This window comes from Tenrec ecaudatus, chromosome 3 (genome assembly GCF_050624435.1).
Source record: "Tenrec ecaudatus isolate mTenEca1 chromosome 3, mTenEca1.hap1, whole genome shotgun sequence".
Classification (NCBI taxonomy): Eukaryota; Metazoa; Chordata; class Mammalia; order Afrosoricida; family Tenrecidae; genus Tenrec; species Tenrec ecaudatus.
Genome location: NC_134532.1, coordinates 158,027,716 through 158,053,606, shown reverse-complemented (window position 1 = coordinate 158,053,606; position 25,891 = coordinate 158,027,716). Strand labels below are relative to the sequence as shown.

General features: G+C 36.8%; 1 protein-coding gene and 1 non-coding gene across 10 annotated transcripts in view; both read right to left on the bottom strand.

Moving 5' to 3' along the window:
- EPHA5 (EPH receptor A5) overlaps window positions 1-25,891 on the bottom strand; it is a 378,384-nt gene that overhangs the window by 246,116 nt on the left and 106,377 nt on the right. The window lies entirely within an intron of this gene.
- LOC142444207 (small nucleolar RNA SNORA48) lies at window positions 20,414-20,556 on the bottom strand. Its single transcript, XR_012783860.1, has one exon. It is a non-coding gene; the product is annotated as a small nucleolar RNA SNORA48 (small nucleolar RNA).

The window sequence follows — 25,891 nt, the reverse complement described above, 5'->3', positions numbered from 1 at the left end:
ATATAACGTTTAAAATATTGTCTTAAAACTAAGTTATTCCTCCAGCTTTTTTTCCTTCCTCTTGCTGAAAAAAGGCAGAGAAAGACAGTAGCTACTTTAGAACCAAGGGTAACAGTTCACCATTGCTACTGTAAAGATATTGGCCACCAAATTTCTTTATGGCTTCCTGAAGCACAGCCTGACTCTTCACTCTGAGCTATTAATTACAAGAAAAATGACATTTTCTTTAGCTTCCATTGCTGGTCTGTTGCCTTTTTATTTCCTTTTGGTGCCTTCTCTCTTCCCCTGAAGCCCATATAATACTCAAGTTAAGTGATACTAGCTTCATACTAGAAACAAAGTAGCAAAATAAAAGAGGCTCTGAACACAAGTTAACTTGAGCCCAGCTGGTCCACTGACAAACTGGGGAAATTTTGGCAAGCAAATCAATGTCCCCTTGCCTCAAACTCTACAAATCTAAATTGATAAAACCGTTTTCAGATGATTTATAGTTTTTTCAAAAAAAGTTCACCTCTGAAGGGTCACATAGCAAGCCTACCGGACAGAGTGGAACTGCCCCTTCGATTGCTGAGCCTGTACATCTTTACAGGAGTGGAGAGACTAGTCTACATCCTGCAGAGGGGCTGACTTCAAAGCGCTGCCCTGGGACTTAGCAGACCAATGTGTAACCCCCCATGCCATCAGCGCTACTGATTTTTAGAAATGAATGCACATAAAAGAGAGTTGCCTGTCAAGTAATGAACGCTGAAAACGTGTTAGAGATTACTGTGATTGTCTACTACTCTCCATGTTTATTGGATTTTACTGGGGTGGATCCAGTAAAAACTAAATCCCTTCTCACTCCAGCAAGCAGGCAGGCTAATTTTTTTTTTTTTTTTACGTCTGCAAGAAAGAACAATTGAGATGCAAATCCTACTCTTCTATAAATTACTTATAAACTAATTCGGAACTCATAGAGACCTTTATCCCAAGAGATGTTGTATCCTGAGGATATAAATACTAACTTGGAAATAGTCAGTGCATTGATGATCACTTTTATAAAAGGCATAGCACGGGGAAAAGATGGACTAGCCTCGCTTCTGTAGTCAGGAAGGTCTCAGAAACCCGTAGCACCGTGGCTCCTGCACAACCTATTTTGATTCCTCCTGCTCGATGGTGTGAACATGACTGCGGGGCCCCAGTGTTTAAAGAAATATACCTTTTTATAATCCCTTTGGGGAATAAGTAAGACAAGAGCTACGGCAAGGTTTTGATGATGTATGACTTCATTTAGCTCCGCCCATTCCTTTATTATTCTCTTTAGGAATGGTTCCGATACGTCATATTATGAGTTTCTTGTCGATGTGATTAAAATTCAATGCAAAGGATGACTTTTAAAGTCAGTTTCTTATATATTTTTTTAAATGAAGGAGAGGAAAAAAGGCTTGTTCAAATGCAGTTCACAAAGAGAATTAAAGTATGCATGGATGTGTCAGGTGGCATACAGAATTCCCAAGTATGCTCCATATATGACTAAGCGAGTGCTATCATTGTTTTTAAGCAGATGTGAAATAGCAGTAAAGCAGAATTCTGTTTGCCTCTATAATCACGTTTGACAGTGGAGTTTGGTGGAATTTGCTACAGGCAGAGGCAGTGAAGAGGGAGTGCGCTCTGCAGTTATAGCAAACCCTGGACACATTTGCCGTTGCTTCACTCGACGAGCTACAATCTCACTGCAGAAAGTTTCAAATTAAATAATGTAAGAAGGAAAAATAAGGTGGCTTTGAGGATAAATCATTGGATAGGAATAAAATTTCCCAAACCCGGATAATTCACCCATTGCTAAATGTTGTCATTGTTATGAGCTTTATTTATATAGTTTTTTAATTTAAAAATGTTTCCAATCATATAATTAGGTAAATATTATTGAATCTCATTTTATAATAAAATTGTAATGCATTTAATTAATTACTTTCCCAATAAATGCTTGTGAAATATTATTCACTTCAGAGTGCATCCCTTTCATTTAAAAATGTACAAAAATAGACACGAATGTTCTTTGAGACTTCTACAAGAATGTTTTACTGACAGGATAAAGATGCTGACAGAGCCAGCTCTTGTAGGAAATTAATCACACTGAAACAAAATGTCAGAAGTGTACAAGGCTTATCATAACCATCATAAATGAGCCAGCCATAAAAAAATGTGTGTGTTCCATATTTCATGGTGCAGGCCAAAGAATATATGTTTAAAGTCCAAGAAGTTCTCAGAAAAATTACAATTCCCAAATGCAAAGTATATGAGCATGATAACATTTATTTTCAAAAGAAACAAGTTGTCTCTTGTATTGCACACTTTCCGTCACTTGAAATTATTTATATATCGTAATAATCCATTATTTTTCCTTCACTCTACTGCTTATTATCTGAAAGTGTTGATGCCCATGGGATATCTTTTTAATAAGTGCTTCAATTAATTTATATATATTTCAACCTGAAAATTAAAGGCACACAATCAGAAGATGTATTTTTTTTCATTTTTCTTCCTTTAAGTAAAAGAGAGAAACGCTTCATTCAAATCATCCAGGCACATATGAATTTAGCATAGCAGATTGTCATTGGCTTCAAATACTTCAGGAATTGATTTATGACCTTGACAATTTTACTGAGGCTCTTAGACCACAGTGTTACAAGACAGAAACTCAGAATTCCTTAGCCTACTTTTCTTCCTTGTGTGCCTGGTGTGTTTGAATGGTTTTTCCTATTCTGCCCCTTCCCCATCCACTCCAGACCTCAACCCCCAATACTGTGAGTCTCCCCGTCACCTGGCCCTCCAGGCACACTCCTTTGACGTCCTTGTTGGAAAAGATGAGAACACTTTACGAGGACTGAGGGACCCTACCGAAGAGGGCTTTCAGCGCAGCCCATCATGAAATCATGGTAAGTGCATGCTGGCCTTTCTCTGCTTATGAGCTTCTCACTCAAAATGCCCACCACCACCCTGCCACCCGCTTTCCTCCTGTCTGTAGACGGCTGAATTCTCCACCCACCACAAAAAATAGTACTAAAATCCTGACCTCGATGACCTGGTGGCACTCTGGGTTAGTGATTGGGCTGTTAGGTACAAGGTCAGTGGCTCAAATGTTCCTGTAAAGATATCTAGTCTGGTAATTTCTATGCAGGCTTGCTATGAGTCAGAGTGAACCTGATGGTAGTAGGTTTGTGATTATAAATGTTAACTTGTTTAGGAATAGGGTTTTCTTTGATGTATTAATTATCCAATACACTGGTAGTGTGTATGTATTCTTAATCAAATCACTTCTGAGCTATAATAGGACAGAAGTGGCACAGACATAAAACACGGCAGCAAGCAAGCTCAGTGTCATCCGGAAAGGAACTGAAATGAACCAAGCAATATCCAGGGTTATCCAGAGCATCAAACCAGCACCACGGAGATGCTGATGAGAACCCTCAACCGTAACACTATGAGAAAGCAAACTTATGCCCTTTAAACCACCATGAGCGCTTTTTATGTTGTAGAAGCACTCAATAACCACGCCCTCTCTCTGCTGCTTGTGGCTTCATCAATATGAGCTGCCTAGCTCTTCTTCTTAGTCACAAATGGTGTTCCTTTCAGCACAACCACACTTCAATAGACAATGACCACAATGGGAAAAAAACAACTTTGTGATATAAATCTACTGTGAAGCCTCTCTATCATTCTTGTTCATGTATTTAAATCCAAGAAGGCAATTTTATCTTGGCTCTATTTTTTCTGCCCTAATGACTTTGTAATTTTTATGAAAGTAATATTAGGTAAAAAAATTAGAAATCTATAATTATCTCCTAAATGTGGCTGCTCTCTTTCTTTAAATTGTCTCATTTCTCTTCCCCTTGTTTTTACATTTCTCTTCAGATGTAGAGTGAAATCACTTATAAAATGTATTCGTTCCCTATAGATATGGTAAGCTGAGACTTCCATTTTTGCAGTGACCAATTGCACCTGGTCAGCTAGCTAGAAAGATTATACACTGATATACTGAATGATAAATCACAAATCAGAAAGACAGGATATATATTTAATCTCCTGATGTAAATACTGCTTAACAAATATAAGGCAAATTTTATCAGTTATTTTTTGTTTGTTTTTTATATCTAGATATCCAAACAAAGAACACATTTAGATTCCTTAACTACTAGCATTCTAGTACACAATATGAGATTGTAGAATATGGATGTTATACAAAATATTTTAAAAGGCTGAAGCTGAGTGAATGCTGGATGACAGCAACGTGAAAATGAAAACAGAATGCTTTAAACATGAAGCAATTTTCTAAATTCTGGGAGAAGTTACAAGTACAACACACATGAGCTATCACTCTTATTGAATCCAACTGAGGCTTGAATGAAAGATTACTGATTGGACTTCCGGGACCAACTCACATGGTCTGGTAAGAAAAGCTGTTGGCAACAATATATTAGTCTTCAAAATGCAATTGGTCATTTCTGTCGGCTTGACCTATCTGCAGGAAATTCAGCTGGAGGGCAAGGTAGGAATATTAAGATAGCACATTTTACTATATTCTAGGGTACCCTAAGGCAGACGTGAGCCAGTACAAGCCAATAAATAGGCTAACCTTTAAGGCCTCTGTTTCAAGTGCTAGACTTGGCCTTGTGGGTGGAAAGCATCAGAAAGGTAAATGCGTAAGGCTGGAGAGCTGCACTGAATCAATGGGTTTGAGTTCGATGATCCTGCTCAAAAATAAATGATAATTAGTCTCAATAAATTTTGCCAGATATTATATTTGATGGACTTTTATTTTGTTAGTTTTGGGATGTTGTTTATTAAAATTTTTGTACAGTCAATGAACACGGAACATGGAAAACCTCACTTTTGATTGGCACCTGTCACAAAGAGCATTCACGGCAGAACCATTCAGAGAATGCAATAACGACTCAAGCGACAGCTCTACTGACATTAGCCCAGATCATGAGGTGCCCTGTATTACTACTTCCATCTGAGCAGATTGCAAAGCACCAGAAAAACACCCGGAGGACTGTTGAGATCTGTGGCTTAAAGGGGAATAAGCCTGGGTCTGCTCAGACAGCGGAACTGCTGGAGAGCTTGTCTGCACTGAATCTCCCATTGCACGAGACCTGTTTTACATGGGCTTGCTAGTTTCCAGATACTTAATTTTCTCTGTTCTTCAAAATCTTATATCTAAGACCCATCTTCATGTATTTAGCAACTATTAATTCTGAAGACTGTCTTACCATACCAGTTGTCCAGATTTGTTTCAAAGTTATACAAAAGCAAGCAAACCTGAAAACCATGACTTTCTAAATCTAGAAGGGATATAAAGAATAAATCACAGTTCATAAGCCTTGAGGTCTCTACACTCTACCTAAAAAAAGAAATGTGACCTGTTCTTTAAAAAGCCATTGAGCATTAATCAGCAAACTAAATGTCATTTTAAAACTGTAGTAGATTTTATCTATATTAATTCAAAACAATTAAAAGAAAATCTGAGAAAACGTTTAAATAACCTGTGTGCAGCATAATGAAGTCATTGACAATGTCACCATCTTCCTAAGAAAGTAATCCTTCATAAGGGCTCGTGTGACTGAAAACAATAATTCCTAATGGAAGTGTCATTTCACCCTTAAATATAGTACTCAGCACCGTGAAGACGGCAATCACAGATGCTCCCAAATGCCTGGTGTGGTGGGTGAATCAAGGCAGAGAGAGCAGAAGAGGAAAAGCGTTCTGAGCCGGTGTTTTTGTGGGGCAGTTGTGGGTAAGTCCTGCCTTACAAACCTACCCATTACCAGACGGTAATGACAGGCGCATTCTCAGGTAAACTTGACTTTTCACAGCCTTGGACTGCTGTGCTACCTGAAGTTATCTATACATCAAATGGACAAGTTAATTAAGATTCAAAAAGAAAGTACAAGGATAAAAATATTTAGATATTTAGAAAATTTACAAAGAATTGAATAGTACAGAAAGTTAATAATGAAATGGATAGAGTGAAGCAAGTTAGACAAAAGAGAAGTTAAATGGAGGAGAGGGAAGAGAAAAAAGAATTTCTAGATTAAAATATAAAATGATAAGCACAAAATGCAGCGCAACAGGAAATAAAGAAAACACATCAAGTGCTCGCAGGCTTCTATTTGGCATCATTGAACGAAAAGAGAGCTAAAATGGAGCAGAACTAAAGTGTAACAATTTGTTGGTTCATAAATTTCCAAATCTAATAAAAAGTGTTAAACAACAAATTAGTAAAATCCAATAAGACAAAATATAACAGCAAAAACTACAAATGTCTCTGTTCAGGATGTTTCTTGTTGTATGCTGTGGAGTTCGTTCTAACCCATAGCAAACCCATGTACAATAGGACGAAGCATTGCCCAGTCCCACTGGAGATTCATAATGACAGTTATGCTAGAGTCCATTGTAGGCACTGTTATTTCATCTCCTGGACAGTCTTGCTGCTCCCCCCCAACTGATCTTCTACTGGACTGACTACGTTTTAATATTCTAGACTATCTGAATGACAGTGATGTATATGGAGCTCTGGAACAAAAAGGAACTTTTTATACTATCTAGTGTAACATGAATAAAGTAGGAACTCTTAAGTTTCTCTGAATTTGTAGCCTCTAAACTGATCTGAACGTATTGGAATTATAGATGCTTTCCATTCCTCTGTGCATCACTATGTGATCCAGGGTTCAGAAAATAAGTACAATGCTAACAGACTGTAAATAATGAACTATTTTGTCTCCTGTCTTTTGCTAACTTCCATGAAAGTATGGCATATTAATTCTACTACATGGTAAATAGAGAAAAGTCTCAGATCTTCACAGTTCTTAGGATATGCACTTTGTAGAAAGTGCACAAAGTTAAAAACAGAGATGTGATTTGGGGAATTAGATGGAGGAAATTGTTCAGTTCATTTAAATGAGAAAAAAGCCTAACAATTTAATTTTCAATAGCAATTATGGTTGCCAGACGATAGTGAAACAATGTTGCCAAGTGCTGGAGAAAATTACTTGCAACCTATAATTTTAAAGTAAGGAAAAAATACTCAAAAATGTGGGCTACATTGATTCTTTAGCATCTAAGGCATACCCTAGTTGCCTAAACCAGTCACAGAGATTTTGTTTCCTTCTAAAACTTGTAGGTTTTAGGCTTTGCATTTAGGTATTACATTTTGATTCATTCTTTGTGTACATTGTAAAATGATTTTTTATAAACAACACATTACCATTACTAGTCAGTTTTTACTTATGCCTACAATACAGAGTAGATCTTGTTTTTCTGAGACAAAATCTTTAAGAGAGCAAACGACCTCATCTCCTGTACGGTGTCGAAGAAGTTCAAACCACTGGCTTGGCAGGTCACAGCTCAATTAATGGTCCACTACTTAAAAATAGTATTTTATGTGTTATTACTTTATATATTTACTATTTATTTGATTGTAGTATTCAATAATTAGACATTAGGGGGGAAATAAGTTCTCCACTGATACTACAGCTTGCTATAAAAGAGACTGAAGAGTTGTAAACTAGATAAGGGTTAGTGGTTTTACTTTGTTTCATTATTTTTATCTTCTTCATTCATTATCTGTATACAGACAGCTTAGTGTTAAATTTTAGAGAATCTGTGCATACTCAAATTTGTGGGACAAGGTTATTAACTTTACATAAATAAAAATTACAATAAAACCATGTTATGTATCAACCATGGTTGATAATATCCCCAGTGCTATATTGGAATGATGTAATTCATAATATCCAATTTAAAGAACATTTGAGAACTGTGGACAAAATTAAATATATCATAGCATTTAAGAATCTTCTATAGCTACTAATATCTCTATTGTACAAATACTTTATTTTTAAACTCTTAACATTTGAAGCAAACAAGGACACAAAATCCTTTACTTTTTTCAAAGCACAGTGAATAAGCCGAATTTTAAAAAATCTATAAGAATAGAAATCAAGAAGATTAATTTTATTTTCTTTAATGGATTTAATAAAATACAATGTGAGGAAAGAGAAAAAATGAAAATAGAGATAATTTTTAGCTATAGCTTGATAAACCTTCCACACCTGTGTTTAATGAGAAGGAAAAACGTGGTGCTATGCTTATACATCTCATAAATCTAGACTTTAAATCAATGTGAAAATATATTGGGTAGTATAGGATTTTTACAAAGAAAGTTAAGTATTTCAGATGATAAACATTTAAATATTTATTCCAAAGAAATTCTTGATGCTCTGAATAGGTAGATACCTGAATGGATAGATATTCTATGAACTACAATAATAAAGGTAATAATTTTATGACACTCATGGCTATTAATATTATACTTCTTCCTAAAAATTTCTACTAAGCACGAAGTTATTGAATCAGTGTCAAAATTATGAACTACAAGAATATTCAATATTTGAAGATTCTTGCAAAGCTAATGAACACAGATATTCTCAAAAAAGGCAATTGCTATGAATACTGCATGTACATGAATAAAATGCATATATAATCTAGTAGCCAACTAAATTAACTTCTAAAAGTAAAATACACCGCTTTTCCTAATTGTCTTGGAGCCATAAGTATAAATCAGAACAGTTCTAGAAAAACCAGGATGCGTACTGACTCCGTAGTATTTTCCATTGCCTCACATGCCTCTGAAAGTTGGCAATTAAATAAAGCAGACCGAAGGAGAATGGGTGCCTTTAAACTGTGGTGCTGGGTGAGACTACGGAAAGTACCAGGGACTGCGACACGGACAACGGGTCTGTCTGGAAGAAGTACAGGTAGAGTGCTCGTCAGGAGTAAGGATAGCTAACTTTGTCTTTGTACTGTGGACATATTGTCAGGAGACACCAGTCCCTGGTGTCATACTTGGTCAAATGGATGGGCAGCAAAAGAGGGACAGCCCTTAAAGAGATGGATTGACAGTGTGGCTGAAAACATGGGCTCAGACACAGGAACGGACGAAAGATGGCACAGGACCATGCAGAGTTTCATTCTATTGCACATCAGGTGGCTCCTTGCTGATGGTAATTAATTTTCCTTAATCAAAATGATCATGGTAGAAAAATAACCAAAAAATGACAAAATAAACAACATATCTCCTTTCTTCCTAATTGCTACTTATCCATAATAAATGACTGCCATCTTTCTCTAATATTGCTTGAGGATATTTCATATACAGCATTTACATTTTTATTATTGTGTGTCAGGCATATTTTATATGTAGAATTCTAATATAAATTTGAGATTTTTATAGTACAAATCTCATTGGGAATACAAAGTCAATATTCCACACTAAATATTTTAATCTTCCTCATGTTTATTCATATTGGTTAAACTACAGTGCTTATAAGAAGTAAAATGATTAGGTTTGATTTTAATTTCACACTCCTAAGAGTATAGATAATCTCAGATAAATTGAAATATTATTGAGACCACAAGTAGCTAATGGTTAGTAAATTTATTATTAGCAATTGTAATAAAATACTATTCAAGCCAGCATTTCTAAATGTCTTTCGGTAATGTTCTTTTTCCTGCTGCAAACTTGTGCCCTTACACTACAGAACACTGTAAATGATGTCCACCTTAAACAACCTCCGTAATAATCTAGACCTCAAACCCTTGCGCCCTGTCTCCCGGGTGACAGTGCTTTTATTCCAAGGGAAGAGGGTAGAAGAAGGAGCGAAACCAAGGTCGCTAATGAAGCTGTTGAGCCCCGCGGCCTCTTGTCGCCACAGCTCACGCCGACACTGACTTCATCCGCATCGACGAGTCCCGGGAGCCCAGAGTGTTTTTCAGTTGTGCATTGTTCCAATTCTTTGAACCAACAGCCATGGATTCCCGGAGCTTGACCACATTACAATTTTCACACTTAGCAACTGTAAAATTGTTAAAGCAGTCTCTTTCCACGCGGTTTGTCCGTTATTACTGCGAAGTTTGGCATTCCACCTTAGTTACGGGCTCTAAATGGCACTTTCATCACTTCCCAGGGTAACCTTGGCCATGAAATCGGAAAATCAGATCATTTTCTGGTCCGTTTTCTTCCTTTTCTTTGGATGAGATTAGAGTTTGCTACGCTTGACTGACAAATCTCATTTAGGATTCAAGGAGCGGCCTGGGCCCTGACCTCCTTAAGAAGTGGGAGGTGAGATACCCTAGTCAGTGACCAGGAAAAAAGACCAATTTCAACTCATCACACAAAGGCAATTAGTGATTAATTCACATGGTGAGACGAAAATACTTGCAAATGTAGAAAGTGTCTCTTAGTGTCGCGCTGCAGCATCATTGAGGATTCTTTAACAACAGTAATCAAGTTCAAGAGTTTTTCCCTGCTAGTTTTGTTTTCCTTTCAAATTATATTTCTACTCTATTCAACACCGGAGAACAAACAAACCAACAGCACTTTCACCTGAATTACTCCCTCCCAAAATTAATAGAAAAACATAATTAAAATAATAACCATTAAGACACTAAAGAGATACATTTTAGGACATATTAATGTAAGGTCAAATATTTTACTATTCAGGCAAGTATTTAATTGCTGGGTTGTTCAGTTTCCAGATATTAGCTGTCTTGGGAGCTTTTATCTGTTTATTAGTGCTTTGAGTAGATGGAGTGACAAAAATGAGATTGAAGACGAGATAAACAGAATAGTTCAGAAATGCCTTAAAGTGGTTATTGTGTATTACCGATAGTTCATTGAGTATGGTAGGTCCAAAATCTCAATGATTAGTTTAGGGATGAGGTGGCATTTTAAAATCTACCTCCTATTACGACAATTTGCATGAGGTTGGGTGAAAGTAAAAAGACAACTGAATACATTATCATGAGAATTTGAATTACTAAATAGACTTTCATGCCACATCATCTTGCCTATAAAGTTCTTTTTAACACTGGAAGGCCACTGATTAAAATATAAATTTGGAAGAAGAATGTGCTCTCCAAGGGTGAGGTAGTTGACAATGATGGCTACTTTATATTGAGTTCTGTACCTACTTTTTGTTTCATTACTGAATTTTTGTTTCTCACATTTTGGCATCATATTTTTAAATATTGAAGCTCTAGATATTTAGAAAAATATATTTTAGTTGTCCTCAATTTTTCTTTGGGTATATCTTTTTTTTTTTAATTTGTTTGAAGTCAATTCATAGATCAAGTCAAACAAATGATTAAAAAATAAAATAAGACACCAAAAGGTTTTGTTTAAAAGAATGTGGATCAGAGAAGGTTGCATGAAACTCTACCACAAAATATATGGAAGCTTTAACCATATCAGTTCATGTTTCTTGTTACATAAATATTATAGCATGTATATCAAGTATTTACATATGACCTCGTGTTTAAATCAATTATATAAGAAGCCCTGCCTAAAAATTTAAATACTTGTTTCCCTCCAAATGGACAATATGGATTATGCATAATCTGTGTAGAAAACTTCAGTGAAGTGTGGTATCATTTTACACATTAGGTACATTGTAAATGGCTTTATTAAGCTAGTATACTTAATAAAATATAAGAAAACAAGAATAGCAAGACAACAACAAACTTAAATAAATTGCTTTCTAAAGCTATCTTTCAGTAAAAAAGATCTTTGGTAGAAAGGAATTATGTACAAAGTGATTTCAATGATCACTAAAAAGAGGAGTCTTTTTCTTAATCCCTCTTTCTAAATTCATACATGCTTTGAACAAGGCAGACATCTCAGAGCCATGGAGCCCGTCCAACATATAACAACCCTGCAGGAACGAGAAGAGCTGACTTTGTGGGTTTCTAAGGCTGTCTATCGTTATGAAAACAGAAGCCTCACATTTCTCCGGTAAAGCGGCTAGTGAATTCGAACTGCTGGCCTTGTGATTAGCAGTCCAACTTAGATCCTGAAGGCAAACAAGTATCATAAATTAAACTCGAAATCCCAAGTACAAACAAGTCCTGTAAAAGCTATATGCTCTAATGCTGACAGAAGGTGAAATAATAGCCAGGAGGCATTGCTTTCAATTTGATATGTCTTCATCTGAACTTACTTAGAAAAGTGATATATGTATTTAAAAGGTATTACCAAATACCCTAAAAACCAGCAATGACATCAGAAACCACTGGGAAATATATAATAGGTTTCTAAGTTTCTATGATTTTATTTTTTCAAATAATAACCCTGTAACACAAGCTAACCTAATTTTTTGGAAATGAAACTAAAACAATATTCTGATGCTCCTGAATGTTCATAGGTTTCATCAAATTTTCCTAATATTTTTTAATGTCAGAAACCTGTACAATAGATATCAGTAGGCAGGGAAGTTCTCATGAAGAAAATAGATATTTTAATGACATGAGTTTTGAAAAAGCATAAAGCCAATATCATGCGAAGTGTGGATATTTATTATTTCACGACCAGACAGATTCAACAGAACAGCCTCAAGAGGGCCTGCCAGAACTATTTTGATATCAGTGCAATGCTGTTTCATGAGCTGCAGGGCCAAGGCAGGGATGATTCACCCTCTGACTAGTGGATGTCCTGCCACATGCAGGGAACACGCAGAAGAGTACACGTTAGGAGGAGAGAGAGCCTTTGCGTGACCAATGTAACCCCTCTGCTCCGAGAAAATAAGCATGGAGCGATCATGGAACTCAGAGAGAGGCTGAATTAATTAGAAGGACTACGCTATGGAGTATGTTTCTACCATTTATAATTTATTGTGCTTGGTAAAAAAAATTGTAGAACGGTATCATGTTAATGGGAATCCAAAGTCAAATGGGAAGTATACCATAAAATTGTAAGAATGGACATAAAATTGTAAGTATGGACTGGATATAGCTAACTTTCAGCAGGAAGAGAGCTTAGCAACTTGGTATGATTTTGACAATAATCAACCACCCAATCATATGGCATAGCACAGAAAAAAAGTTGTTCTATTTTTGCCTGTTTGCATTGATTAATCCATGAATATAACAACAGAGAGTATTTACAACTACTACCAATAGTAATAACAGTGCTTTTAAAATGTAAAGTAAATGGAGAACCCCCTGGTGCTGTAGAGGCTAAGCTTTGTGCTGTAATCTGCAAAGTCAGCACTTGAAAACTACCAGCAGTGCCTGGGAAGAAAGAGAGGCTATGTAATCCGAGTCTCAGAAACCCACAGGGGCAGCTCTGCCCTGCCCTATGTGGTTGCTATGATTCAGAATTTTCTCAACGGCAAGGAGTTTGGATTTTGATTTTCCTCTATCAAGAAAGGAGTAACTGGTATAAACCCTGTCTGTCCTTTAGATGGCTAACTGTTGTTCTCATTTTTTTAATTCGGTGTTTGATGATAAGTAATTAAACCTAAATATCAATTAGAAACAAATCTTAAATGAATTAATATTTGTGAAGAATATTCCTAGCTTTATCCTCTGTGCTAACTATGAAATTAGAATTGAGGAAGGAATGTGGTAACAGGGGTGGAAGTGGAAGATACACAGAGATATCTTCATTTCCGTAATCAATTCATTCCAAACTTGTGAACACAAAACATTTTGAGACCTGAATATATTTTCCCATAAGAAATAATGGAAAACCGAATCATTGGGTCTGAGGTCCCATAATTACACATATAAACTGATTTTTCCAAGTCTTTAACAAAAATTGAATAGTCCTTAGGTTGTGGAAATACTCTCTCAAACAGCTAAGCACAATAAACACAGAACAGTAAGTATCAAAACACAATAAGATGATAAGATTAACTTATTTTTCATTTTTCATTGTTCCATTGTTTGCACACCCATGGGTTCTCAGAACGGTACGGGAATATGGACTTCACGTTAAACGTACCCCATTCACATCCCCATACAGAAACACAGTGAGCCCATCTTTCACAGCCCTGTGGTCTGACCGAGCCTTTTCCTTGTCAGTAATGAAGGTCCTTTGGTTTTGCTCTTGGGTTTTGTTTTTGTTTTTTCTCAAAAAAAAAAGTCCAATTTCAACATAGTTGTATAGTTGCTGAAGAACACGACCCTCAGCCTCTGTGTTCAGCAAGCCCAGGCAGCAGAGATATGTATTCTGAATATTGCTCATGGAGCAATGGAAAGTTCGAACTTGGAGCCATTCGACAACCGAGGTATCACCATTTAATTCAAATTAGGGTGCATTTTCTCTCACACCTCAAACTCGTAATACAGTTGTAAATGTTTGAAGACATATGATGGAGATCACTATGAAGGGAAAAATTGACACTCTTACTAAAGCTATTTAAAATTGAAAATCATCTGACTTTACCAACTCTGAATAGTAATTATTTTGTACATATAATTTTACTACTATCACAACAACGGTTTTTCTGTGAATATTTAGGGTGTGTATAAAATGGCACACAGGGTCACTGTGAGTCAGATGTCAGTGATCCATGCTATCGTCATGTCACAGCCCTTGTTCTAGGCACTGAAGCCACAACTATAACGAGAGAAAATATACATAAAATCACAGATCAGGAAGCCCATTTAGATTTAGTGAGAGAAAAGACTGGGCAGAGAAACATGGGAATGTGTATGTGAATAAATATGAAAAATGAAATCTGGAACAAATGAGAAGGTCTGGATTGGAGGTGAACCGCGGGGGCAAGCACACTTTCTAAAGGAAAGCATTATAAGGGCAGCAACATGGTGTTCACTGTCTATAGCTTCAGAGATAGATGCACAGTGAAGGTCACGAAAACGGGGGGGATGTGGGGGATGTTCACGAAGGACAATATCCCCACATTGCTGACTTATCACTGCAATGATCTTCAGGATTCCAAGTCAAAGTGTTTTATTGGATGTACTTAAAAATTATGTCTGCATTTCCACACTGTGGTGGTGCCCTAGTTACACGAGCATTACTGATCACCACCACAGTAAAGGGTAACTCCAGCACCAAGTCACATGCGATATGGGATTAAATTCCTCACAGTCCTTTGAAAAATTTAACAGAAAGCGAACACTATTGTTTCTAAGGAAAAACTTGAAATATCATATCCTTAAGGTATTTCATTTGTATCCTATCTCTCAGATAATATTCATTTTATTCATCTTCATTATGTGTGTCGGTATCAAACAAAATTCACTGCCATCAAGTGGATTCTGACTCTCAGCCACCCCTCCATGCGAGAAAGATCAGACTTTCTTCTCCCACAAAGATCTACACTCTCTGAAATCTACAGGAACTCTGTTGTACAGCGTTGCTATGGATGTAGGTACCAGAAAGCTAAACTCACTGTGATCGGGTCGATTTTGACTCATAGTGTAGGACAGAGTAGAACCCCCCCTATGGCTCTCTGAGACTATGAGTGCTTATGGGAGCAGAAAACACATCGTTCTGCCACAGAGCAGCTGGTGGTTTCAAATGGCTGACCTTGTGGCTAACAGCCAAATGTGTAACTACTATGCCACCACGTAGTATTTATTGAGCACACCTATAATATACTATGCGGAAATAATTTGCCCATATTCAAAGATTCTAGGTATGTATATTTACAAGCACAGAAAATAAATATAGTGTGTGTGTTGCAGGTTTTCTACCTGGAGAGCTGGCATTTTATTCAAGACACTAATGCTTGCCCGAAGCTAGTTCCCTCTTTCAAATCCCAAAGCAAAAGACAAAAATACCTTTAAACAAGTATAATAAATGAGTGATTCCAAATTCAAGTTTTCTCATTATAAAAGTAAAATACCTCCTAAGTAAATTACTACTTGCAAGCAGTGTTCATAATTTTCAATCATTTCTCTAGTTCCTTCTATTCACCTTTACAACTTTACATATTTACAACTTTATTTTAATTCAGAATCTGCTGAGTTATCAAAGATACCCATTCATGAAGCATTCGAAAACCCACGCAATGCAGAGATCATTTCGATCCTCTTAAAAAGCAAGTAAAATTAAACCTGTGAGGTTAGGGATAAAAGCACTCAAATTGTCAACTCCAACAGCTGTCACCCCGCAGTGAGCAGTGGGCCAGCCGCATGTGCACTGTGCAAAAGAGTCAGTTCCTCTTGGGCAAGAAATCATTTGTTTCAGGAAGACGTCTGGAATTCCTTCTCCCTACAGCAACCCTGAGGTTTCTCTGTGGTCTCTCCACAAAACGGCATTTTCACAGTGATTTCTCAGGCTATTCATTTTTAATAAATATCAGTTAGCAGAGCTCCCTGGACAGGGCCCCCAGCGTGGTGAGCTTGTGGGAGAATGCAGTGCTTATGTGAACACTTTTGTGGGTGTGCTGTGGGTTTTTAAATGCCTTAAAGGGAAAAAGAGGCTGCCAGCAATGTTAACAGCTTCTAGACTGAATGCGCGCATCCCTTCTCACTGCAACATTATGAACTGACTTTGCAAGGACCAGCAGTGTTCCTTTGTTGTTAATTCTTGTTGGGGTAAAATGTCTGGATCACTGGGTGTGTATAAAACATACATACCTGATGGTATTGGTTTGAAAATATTCCCTGAATATGCACAAGAGTAAAAATTCTTGAAGCTCCAAGGACTCTGACCAGTGCCTAAGCATATTATCTAATTCTTTCACTGACTGATTGGATAATGTCCAAATATAACCTCCATTCACAGAGAAAAAAAAACATTGATAGTGTGACACACTAGGAAAGTGTGAATTATTATAATTCATTCAGCCCTGAAAGCTATAGAACATTCTTTTGAATCAAATTGTTTCTATCGCATATCCCTAAAAGCCTCCAGGGAATGCAAAATGATCATTTGGCCATTGCTATAGTCACATAAGTCTTTCAAATAAGAAATCAGTGGTGGAAATTTATACATTTATCCAGATATGTTTTGCATTTCTATAGGTTATTTTCTGTGCACAGTTTAGTAATGGAATTTTCCTGAATCTGCGTAGGTAAGCTGTATGGAAGACGAAATAGCCATTGCTTTGTATCACAACTTAAATTTAAACCATAAAAATTAGGAGGGATTTTTCCTTTACTGTAATAATTCTGGAAAATTTATCAAATAATTCGGTGCTGAAAATCATAGCATTTCCATCTGATAACATGAATTGTGAAGTGATTACAGGGAAGTGTTTTTTTTCAATATCATGATTGACATCTTTATCCTTATATTCCATTTGCCCAGCCCACTCTGAAATAGATATAGAAAGCCAAGAGCATTTCTTTCATTTCAACTCCCTGTCAGTTTTCTGTGTCCTCCTCCAAGATCAAAGCTGCATTTTAAGTGGGGAGCTTCTGAAATTCCTGGAGGCCAACACCATGAAAAGCTGGGCAGAAGTAAAGTGCTAAAGTCGCTCTCAGTTTCATCCTGAAGGTCTGTTTTTACATACCTCTCCTAGACGACTCCTCTCCATCTATTAAGTGACCCGAAAAGTATTCTGGGAGTCAGCTAAGTAGTACACTTGTATGTGAGATGCTTGCAGTGCTTTGAAAAGTATTTTCTAAGAAAAATGGCTTGTTCTGATTTTTATTAAATTACCTATATCGATTGTTCCATTAATCTTTGGACATACTTTGTCCATATGGAGTCTTTAAAAATCAATTGTTAATTAACTCTTACTTAAAATAAAAATATGTTATAGATTTTTATAATTAAAAAATTTAATTGTAACCACTAATCAATTTCATTAGAATTTACATCGAATTCTTTGTGCCAATTAAACATGACAATGCAAAACATTTCAAAAAATTTTTCCATACCTGATTACACATTGCACTGCTAACTACAAGGTCAGCAGTTTGAAATCACCAGCCACTTCGCAGGAGAAAGGAGTGAAGTGATCCTACATAGTGTTACACTATCAGTAACTCACGGGGGCCAGTCTATTCTTTCCTATAAGGTTACTATGATTCGGTGGCAATTAGTTTAGTGACATTGCTAGGAAGCAAAAGTATACACGTTAATAATAGTAATTAATATTCTCTGCATTAAAAAATGATTGTTTAATATATCTCTGATCTAAGAAAGGGGAGACCTTTCAGAGGCTTACAGCCAGGACACAGCTTGTATTGGAATGTTAACACCTTATTGATCAACACATAAATGCAAGTATAAGGTGCTAGTGACAGCCACAGTGATATGGATATGCTGTTTCCAGGGTCCTGTCCCATTATCCCTATGCCAGATCCCTCCATTTGTTAGCCAAAGTGTAAACTGAAAGTAATGTATTGAAGGAAAAAATAAAATAAAACAATTAAACCTCATTGCCATGAAGTTGATGCAACTCATAGTGACCATTTAGGACTTAATAGTCCCTGTAGGTTTTCAAAATTGTAAGAGCAATTACAAGAGCAATAAGCCCCATTCTTCTCCCATGAAGGGACTGGTGGGGTCAAACTGCTGACCTTGCAGTTAGCAGCCCAGTGTATGACCGCTGCACCATGAGGTGAGGCGTGGCTTAGCTAGCAGGTATGTTTCTGAATTAGCCATGTTCACAATATCTCATTGATCATATACTCATTTCCTAATTTCTCACACATATATAAATTCATGGGCAGAATAAAAGCAGAAAGTGAGAGCACAAAAGAACATCGAGTCACTGGAATTATGACACATTCTATTGATTCAAACCTTTCAATGCCTCAACTCATCACCACGCCCGTGAGCCTCAATTATACTAAAAGATGAAGTGCAATATATGTATTGATCTGTGGTGTATTTCTTGGAAACCATAGAAAGAAATGAAGCGCAGAAGATGGGGGGAGGGACCTTTCTAGGAAACAATTTTTAAATGAGGTTGATATTGAAGATTAATATAATGGCCTGAAAGAATTGCTTTGCTGCTCTCAACAGAACAGTATTTTCTGAACCCTTAAAGCTCTGCAATCCCATACATACATTGACCACCCTGTTTGGCAATAATCAGAATTAGCCTAATCAATAATGTCAATCCAGGTAAAAGTGGTCACAAAAGCATGAGTTACCTTCAACTGAATACTGCAGAGTACGTGGTTCTGATTATTTCAGATTTTATGCCTAATCTGAATGGAATGGGCTATTATTACCTAAAAGAACCAGGCTGACTTGGCATGCAATACTATGCAATGATCCAAACCAGTGGCATCCCGCAATTGGAATTTAAACATATGTGGAGGTCTGAAAAACCCATTGTAATTGGCAAGTTTCATTAGAAAGATAAATTAGAGGAAAACATTATGACCGTGTTTATCCACATTTTCTCCTAATATTGAAAAATGCCTACCTGTGTATTTATGTTTCGATTCATATCTGATGTGTTTAATTTATATTCCTCAATTTTGTTTCTTTTCTGGCAATTTTGAAGATGTTTAAAGTTCTTCAATGAATCTCTCAGAGGCTGCAACAATGGGCTCAAACATAAGAACAATTAATTATGAGTGTGGCCCAGGAACAAGCAGAGTTTCACTATGTTGCATGAAGGGTCATTAAGAGATGGAACCAACTCGGCAGCGGACATTAACAACAGGGAGACCCTGAATTTAATAAAGTGTTATCTGAGCAATAGACAATAGGCTCCATTTTAACCTAAATTTCATATTAATATAGGCAAACAACTTCAGGTATTTGAGGTCATTTTCATAGGCAGTTTATATAAAATGCATGAGACATTTACAACTGTCTATCTTATCCAGGACAAAGGCATTGGGTTCCTGAGATAATGGAGTGTCAAAGAATACACATAGAAACCTTCTGGACATTCTAAAGGTAGAAACTATTTTCCCACTCTATTAAAATGCTCAAAAGCACAGCTTATCCTGCAGATTCCTTTCACACTACTAAGAACATACTATGTTTTCTAGAAAAACTCAGCATCCTTCAAAGACAGTAAAAATACTGATTATCTGTGCATTGACTTTTTTTCCTTTAGTCTAAATACAAGATAAAGAATATGAAAATATAGTATATAACCATTTCTTCCACTCTTTTATACCTCAGCCTAGCCCAATATTCTTTAGTCACATGTGATTCTCATGAAACATTTGACTAGTTAAAATGATTATATCAGGGTCTGCTTGGCAGTTATTCCTTGTACAATCATCCTAAATTCCATTCCTGAGGACTGCAAAGTGATGTAAACTACACAAGTTTCTGTAATCCATATTATTTACATTTTAAGATGTCTCTTCATTTCCTTCATATAAAAAATTAAGAAGTTTGTCATTCAAAATCATTTGGTAGCACAAAAATATTTCAGTCTCACTCAATCCCAACACAGGCACTTCTTATTCATATAAGGGAGAACATATTTTTTTTCTAAAAGAGCAGTTAATTAGAATTGAATTATAATTAGGTTTTACAAACTAGAGTGGGTAGACAATAAAAAACCTCTGTTAAAATTTGCTGAAATATTTCTCAAGACTTCACTCTTATGGAAAAAACAACAATATTATGCAAAAATCTCAAAAGAGTAACAGAAAATACCAATAGAAAAATATTCTGATTTTTTTATTTTTATACTCTGCCCTAGTTATGAAACAGTTCTGGACACAATCTAGGCATCAAGCTAGGATGAACAAAGGGCTGCCAGTATGCTCTGCCCCTGACTGATATAAGAGCAACACCACCAATCAGGTGTCTCTTTGCCCATAGCAAGGGGATCAAAATTCTGCTTTAATAACCTCATTCCACATTGTCTTCTGTTTCATATTGGAATTGTAAACAATGATCTGTCAATGTAATGCAAGTTCAGCCAAAAGAAGATTTCTCCAGGGCAACAATTCTGTTCTGTTCTACAGGGTTGCTATGAGTTGGCATCAGCTCAGTGGCAGTGAGTTCCTTTCAGAAACATATCATGATTGTGTGGTAGTAATGGTACATTTAGATAATTTCCATCTTGTTGAACACCTTTCTTTGGAATGAGCATAAACGTGGATCTCTTCCAGTTGGTTGGCCAGGTAGCTTCTTCTAAATTTTATGGTGTTGACTCACAGTTATCTAGTTAACTTTAACTCAAAGCAACCTACACAGGGAAGAATAGAAATGCTTCTTGGGAGCAAACAGCCTCCATGTTTGCCTGCTTTTGGGGTTCTGAGATCTAAGTATTATAACATGATATCATCAACTATATGCATTTCATTTCTCCTTCATATCTATGCAAATCTGGACTTTTGTATCCAAGATAGTTTATATAGTTTGTTCTTCAGGCTTCACCATGTACATGAATTTATTTCTACTACGAATAAGAAGAAGCAAGTATGGGTGGCAGGTGAGCTTAGTTCCTTATTCCAGATTCAGAGAGTGTAAAGGGTTAACATGTTTGTCAGCTGACTGAAAGGCAGACCTTCCAGCCTTTCCAAGGGACTCAGAGGCCCCTTAGAATAGAGGCCTGGCAATCAATATGTGAAAAACATCAACCATGGAAAACCTACTGCCCAAAAGTCTATACTTCCACGCTAGAGTCAAGGGATGGACAAATAGCATCACTATAAACCTTGAACGGTGCCTAGATTGGTTTCACATTTTATTCAAAGGCACCAATGAGATGAGTTGACCTTCTGAAATATTTTCTACATCTTTAGAAGTTGATAGTCTTACAATAGTAGATTAACACTGTTTATATGGGGGTTGGGGCAAAGAAAAATGTGATGTATGAGCAGGATTAAGCAGTTTAGGTACTAGGTAGGTGTATACATGCATTAAAGAAACAGTTAAGTATGGAGACCCAGCCAGCATTACTACTCAGCTATTCTAGCATTTTCTGCAGCATACCAGATCTACATGGTTGTTCTATTTGTGTCTCTGTAAAGTCCACTAAAATATTGGAACTACACAAATAGTGTGACACTTGACACTAATAAAAGGGATTGGTCACTTTTGGGTAATGATCCCTTGCATATAGGTGAACCATCTCAGAAACAGGAAAAGAGAAAAATTCTAGGATTATCCAGTAGGGCCCTTTTGAAATCTCGGTGGTGGCTTGCTAAAAGCAGATTCCAGAGGCTGGAGATGATGGGCAGAGCAAGGTCGGGTCAAAACCCAAGGCCAAAGCAAGGAAAACCAAGGGAGGGAACAGAGGGGCAACAGCACCAAGACTGTAAGATTGTGAGGCAGAGCAGTAGACGGGCTTCCTGGCCCACGTAGGCAGAGGCCCAAGGAATGAGAGGCTAGCGAGAAGGAGTCCTGGCTGCTGGCTGAGGAGAGGTGTTGCTGTGGACATTGATATTTTCTGGTCTTCACTTGTGGTCATCTGTTAACGTTCCTACTAATCCCACATTATTGGGAATATAACTGTGAGATTGGTGTGGCCACTGCAATGGATTGTCTAACTGGAAAGGAAGTAGAATGTTGTGAGAGGAAGGGATGGTGTCATAATAAGGTAAAAGGGGGACAGAGGGAAGGAGCATGACACCTGGGCTTCCTGGCAATAGGCCTTTGGCGGGAGGGCAGGGGGCTGACTGGAGCCTCCTTTCCCCTTGTGTAGCCAGAAGAGGTCAGATGCAGCCTCCTTACACTATTCTCTCAATCTCTAATGATATCAACTTCAAAATACAATGATGTAGTTTGTAACACTGATTTGTACAATTGCATTCAGAAAGAAAATGCATGGAAACTTAAATACTTTTCACTTATCATTCATTCAAAATCTATCATAAAATATGTTATGAGTGTACCTAAGTGAATATTTGATGGAGGGACATTGGATAATTATAGAGAATTTAGAAGTCGTCAGTTGATATTCGTTATGTCCAGGTGCAATGTACTAAGTACTACCTCACAAATTTTCTTAAAAACTCACTGCAACAAATTAAAACTCTTCACAAAACACCTTTCCTTAACAAATATTTTTAGGAAATAATCTGCAGTGGCAATGATGACCATTTTTTAAATGAATCAGTTAATACTTTATCACTCTAAATATGATATGATTATGGAATTTTCTAAAAAGTGTATTTCTAAAAAGTACATTCAACATAATTTCCAGGAACAATTCCAAAGTAAAGCCTTCACAAAAGTATTTAATTTTTATACTTATTTCATAAGATACTCAAACATTTAAAATAGAAAAGACTTAGTACAGTATTTTCAGTTGAGGCTACTAAATGCGGCTTTTGCTACTTTTTTGTAATTAGGATTAATATACTTATCAAATATTTCCATAGTTCAATCATATCATTTTTGCTACCCTAATGCCAAAATATTTTTAGAACAATTTCATTTTGTAATCCTTATCTGAGAATCAGCATGATTTTTACTTTGCCTAGACTCTAATTTGATTTTCCCATTTCATTTTTTTGTGTAGCTCTATTTCTTAAAATGTAGTATTCTAATAAAAATGTAGTATTCTACATTAATTATCTCCATCTCATAATTAATATAACATATAATAACTACTTTTTAAAACTTTGATAACTAAAATTTTCATAAAGGAAAAGAAATAATATAGCCAATACCTTTTAAAAGAGCAAGATAATCTTTAATGTTAAAAAATTATTTAGGTAGTACTTGCCTACAATAAATATAAGGCAGGGATATATACTTTAAAAAACTAAAGGAAAATGTTTTTATTAGAATTATAATTTAGCAGAATGTGAATACACTAATATTTAAAATATAATATATGTTTATTACTTCAAAGTAATTGTGAACATTTTTTATGGAGACATAACTAGATTATCTCTATTCCTTGTTTTCCCCTAATTGATGAACTTTTCTTTAATTTTGGTATGTTAAAAATGTTGTGATGTTTTATCTGGCCAATTCTTGGGTTATAACCCTTAATTCTCCACTTTCTGCCAAATATACTTTCAAACTTGGCTTTCATAATTCTATTATCCTTTGTGCAACAAAGAAACCTCTGTGGGGGCCCCCCATTTACAGCATGGAATTATGGTAATTAAGAGCTTTCCACCTCCTCCCCCCTTTCATGACTGTGAAACTTGGAAAACAATGGGTTCTCTTCATTCTGTTTAGCAATTTCATTCACGCAACAAAGATGTTCAGTGTACGTGTCACAATATAATAACAGTCTAAATGGATTAAATTGCAGTGTGTATTATACACACCACTCTTGCTGGCAGATGTGTACAGAGACTTTTTAAGGAATCATTTAACATTCTTCATATCATATTGCACTCTATTAAATGACACCGAAATGGTTTCTCTAAAATTTGCACCAAGACACGAAGACTCTTCCCAAAAACACTTTTCCATGATACTCTTCTCAGGAACTAAAAGCTACAGTGTCAATGGTGCACTATTTCGTGAATCAATTTCATGCCTTTGCCTTAATCCCTCCTACCTACCTTCTTTCTTTCTTTCTTTTCTTCTCTTTGAAAGGGAATTTGGGAGGTAGCAAATTGTACTGCAATGGAATTAGCAACTCTAGAACTGAGGGTTCTGAGGTGGCTAGAAACAATCTGCCGTTCATAGCCCTGGGACTCTGTGTCTTGTACCACTGATGTCCTTAGCGGGAGTAAAATGTCGCTGAGAATATCTCATTTAATATATATGGGTTTTCACACAAAAACAGAAGCATACTGAGGTGGACTTAAAATGTATATGGACTGTTACAGAAGACATATTTAGAAATCATTTTTATATCTTTATAATTCCTTTTTTGTCAAAAAGTTTCAGGTTAACATTTTATAAATAAAATTTAGAAATGCATTAATTTTCATTATTATTAATGCCTCATCATCCTAATATTTTTCTCATTTACTTAATATAAAAATTCTACACACCATTATATAAGCATTCACTCCATACTTCTATTTGTGCATTCTTAGTTGGAGGTGCTAGCTCAGACTTGAAATTATTGTTTTAAACGTGTGGTGAAAGCAAGTGAACAAGCAAACCAAAAGATAGCTTTTATAAATCATCAGACTGAGGATCCTCTTGGGAACAATCGGTGGGGAAGGTCTTTAGTGGCATGCAGCTAGTGGACAGAACTGATCTGGGATGTCTGGGAATATCCCAGGTAGCCAGACCAGGTGCACTGGACCACAGGCACATGGAATCCTGGATCTTCGGAGACCACAAGACATGTTCCAGAGACAGCACCGGTGAGACCCCTTGTGGGAACCCCACTTGGTGAACGGGACTCTACCACAGACACACTTGTAACCTAAGGACTTCAGCCAGAAAATGCATGGTGTCTGAGGATGCAGAAGACAGCTGTTCTAAGAGAAGTGTCCTGTTGATTGGTGGACCATCATGGTCTTGTTACATCAATGCCATGTATGCCGTATTAAGATGAGCATTATTCCGGCAATCTGGTGATGGCCATTCTGTTTTATTTTGCTTATGTATACTAGGTTCTATCTCAGGGGTGCTCCCCTATTGGGAGTCAACCCCTTGAAGCTGTGTTTTTGGTTTCTCTGTCTTTTCCCAAATGAAATCCACGGATGTTGAGCCTACAGGGAAAGAAAATATAACAAGAGTTTGGGGGGAGGGATGATGTAGAGGGGCGGGGGCTTCGGAAGAAGATGATGTCAAGAAGCCCAAGAAGGAAAAGTATGTTCCGAGGCTCTTATGGAAGCAATTGTACAGTTCTGTCTGACATGATTGAGGTACCCACCTTCATAAAATGGTCACTGAACACAGGGTGCTGCAGCAAAGCACAGTGAAGAAAGCAGGTGGCGCCTATCAGTAGGAATAGTGTCTGGGGTCTTAACAGCTTGTATTCAAGCAGGCAGCCATCTAAGCGAGGAGTCCGCTAAGTCCACACAGAAGAAGCACACCAGATCATGTGCTCCAAAGATGACACTTACAAAATTCGATTTTGATAAAGAGAAAAGTACAGAACTAAAATGACAAGCACCCAATTTGTAGAAGGCTGTGGAGGATAGTGAGAGCCCAAAACTCATCTGCAGAGTCTCTGGTCAGACTGAGCCACGGGCAAGGGTCTGGAACAGCCTCACTATCGGGCAGAGACCATTGCGCTCTTGATTGCATTGGATCGCATGCAACACTTGGACAGGTGATTGGCCTCCA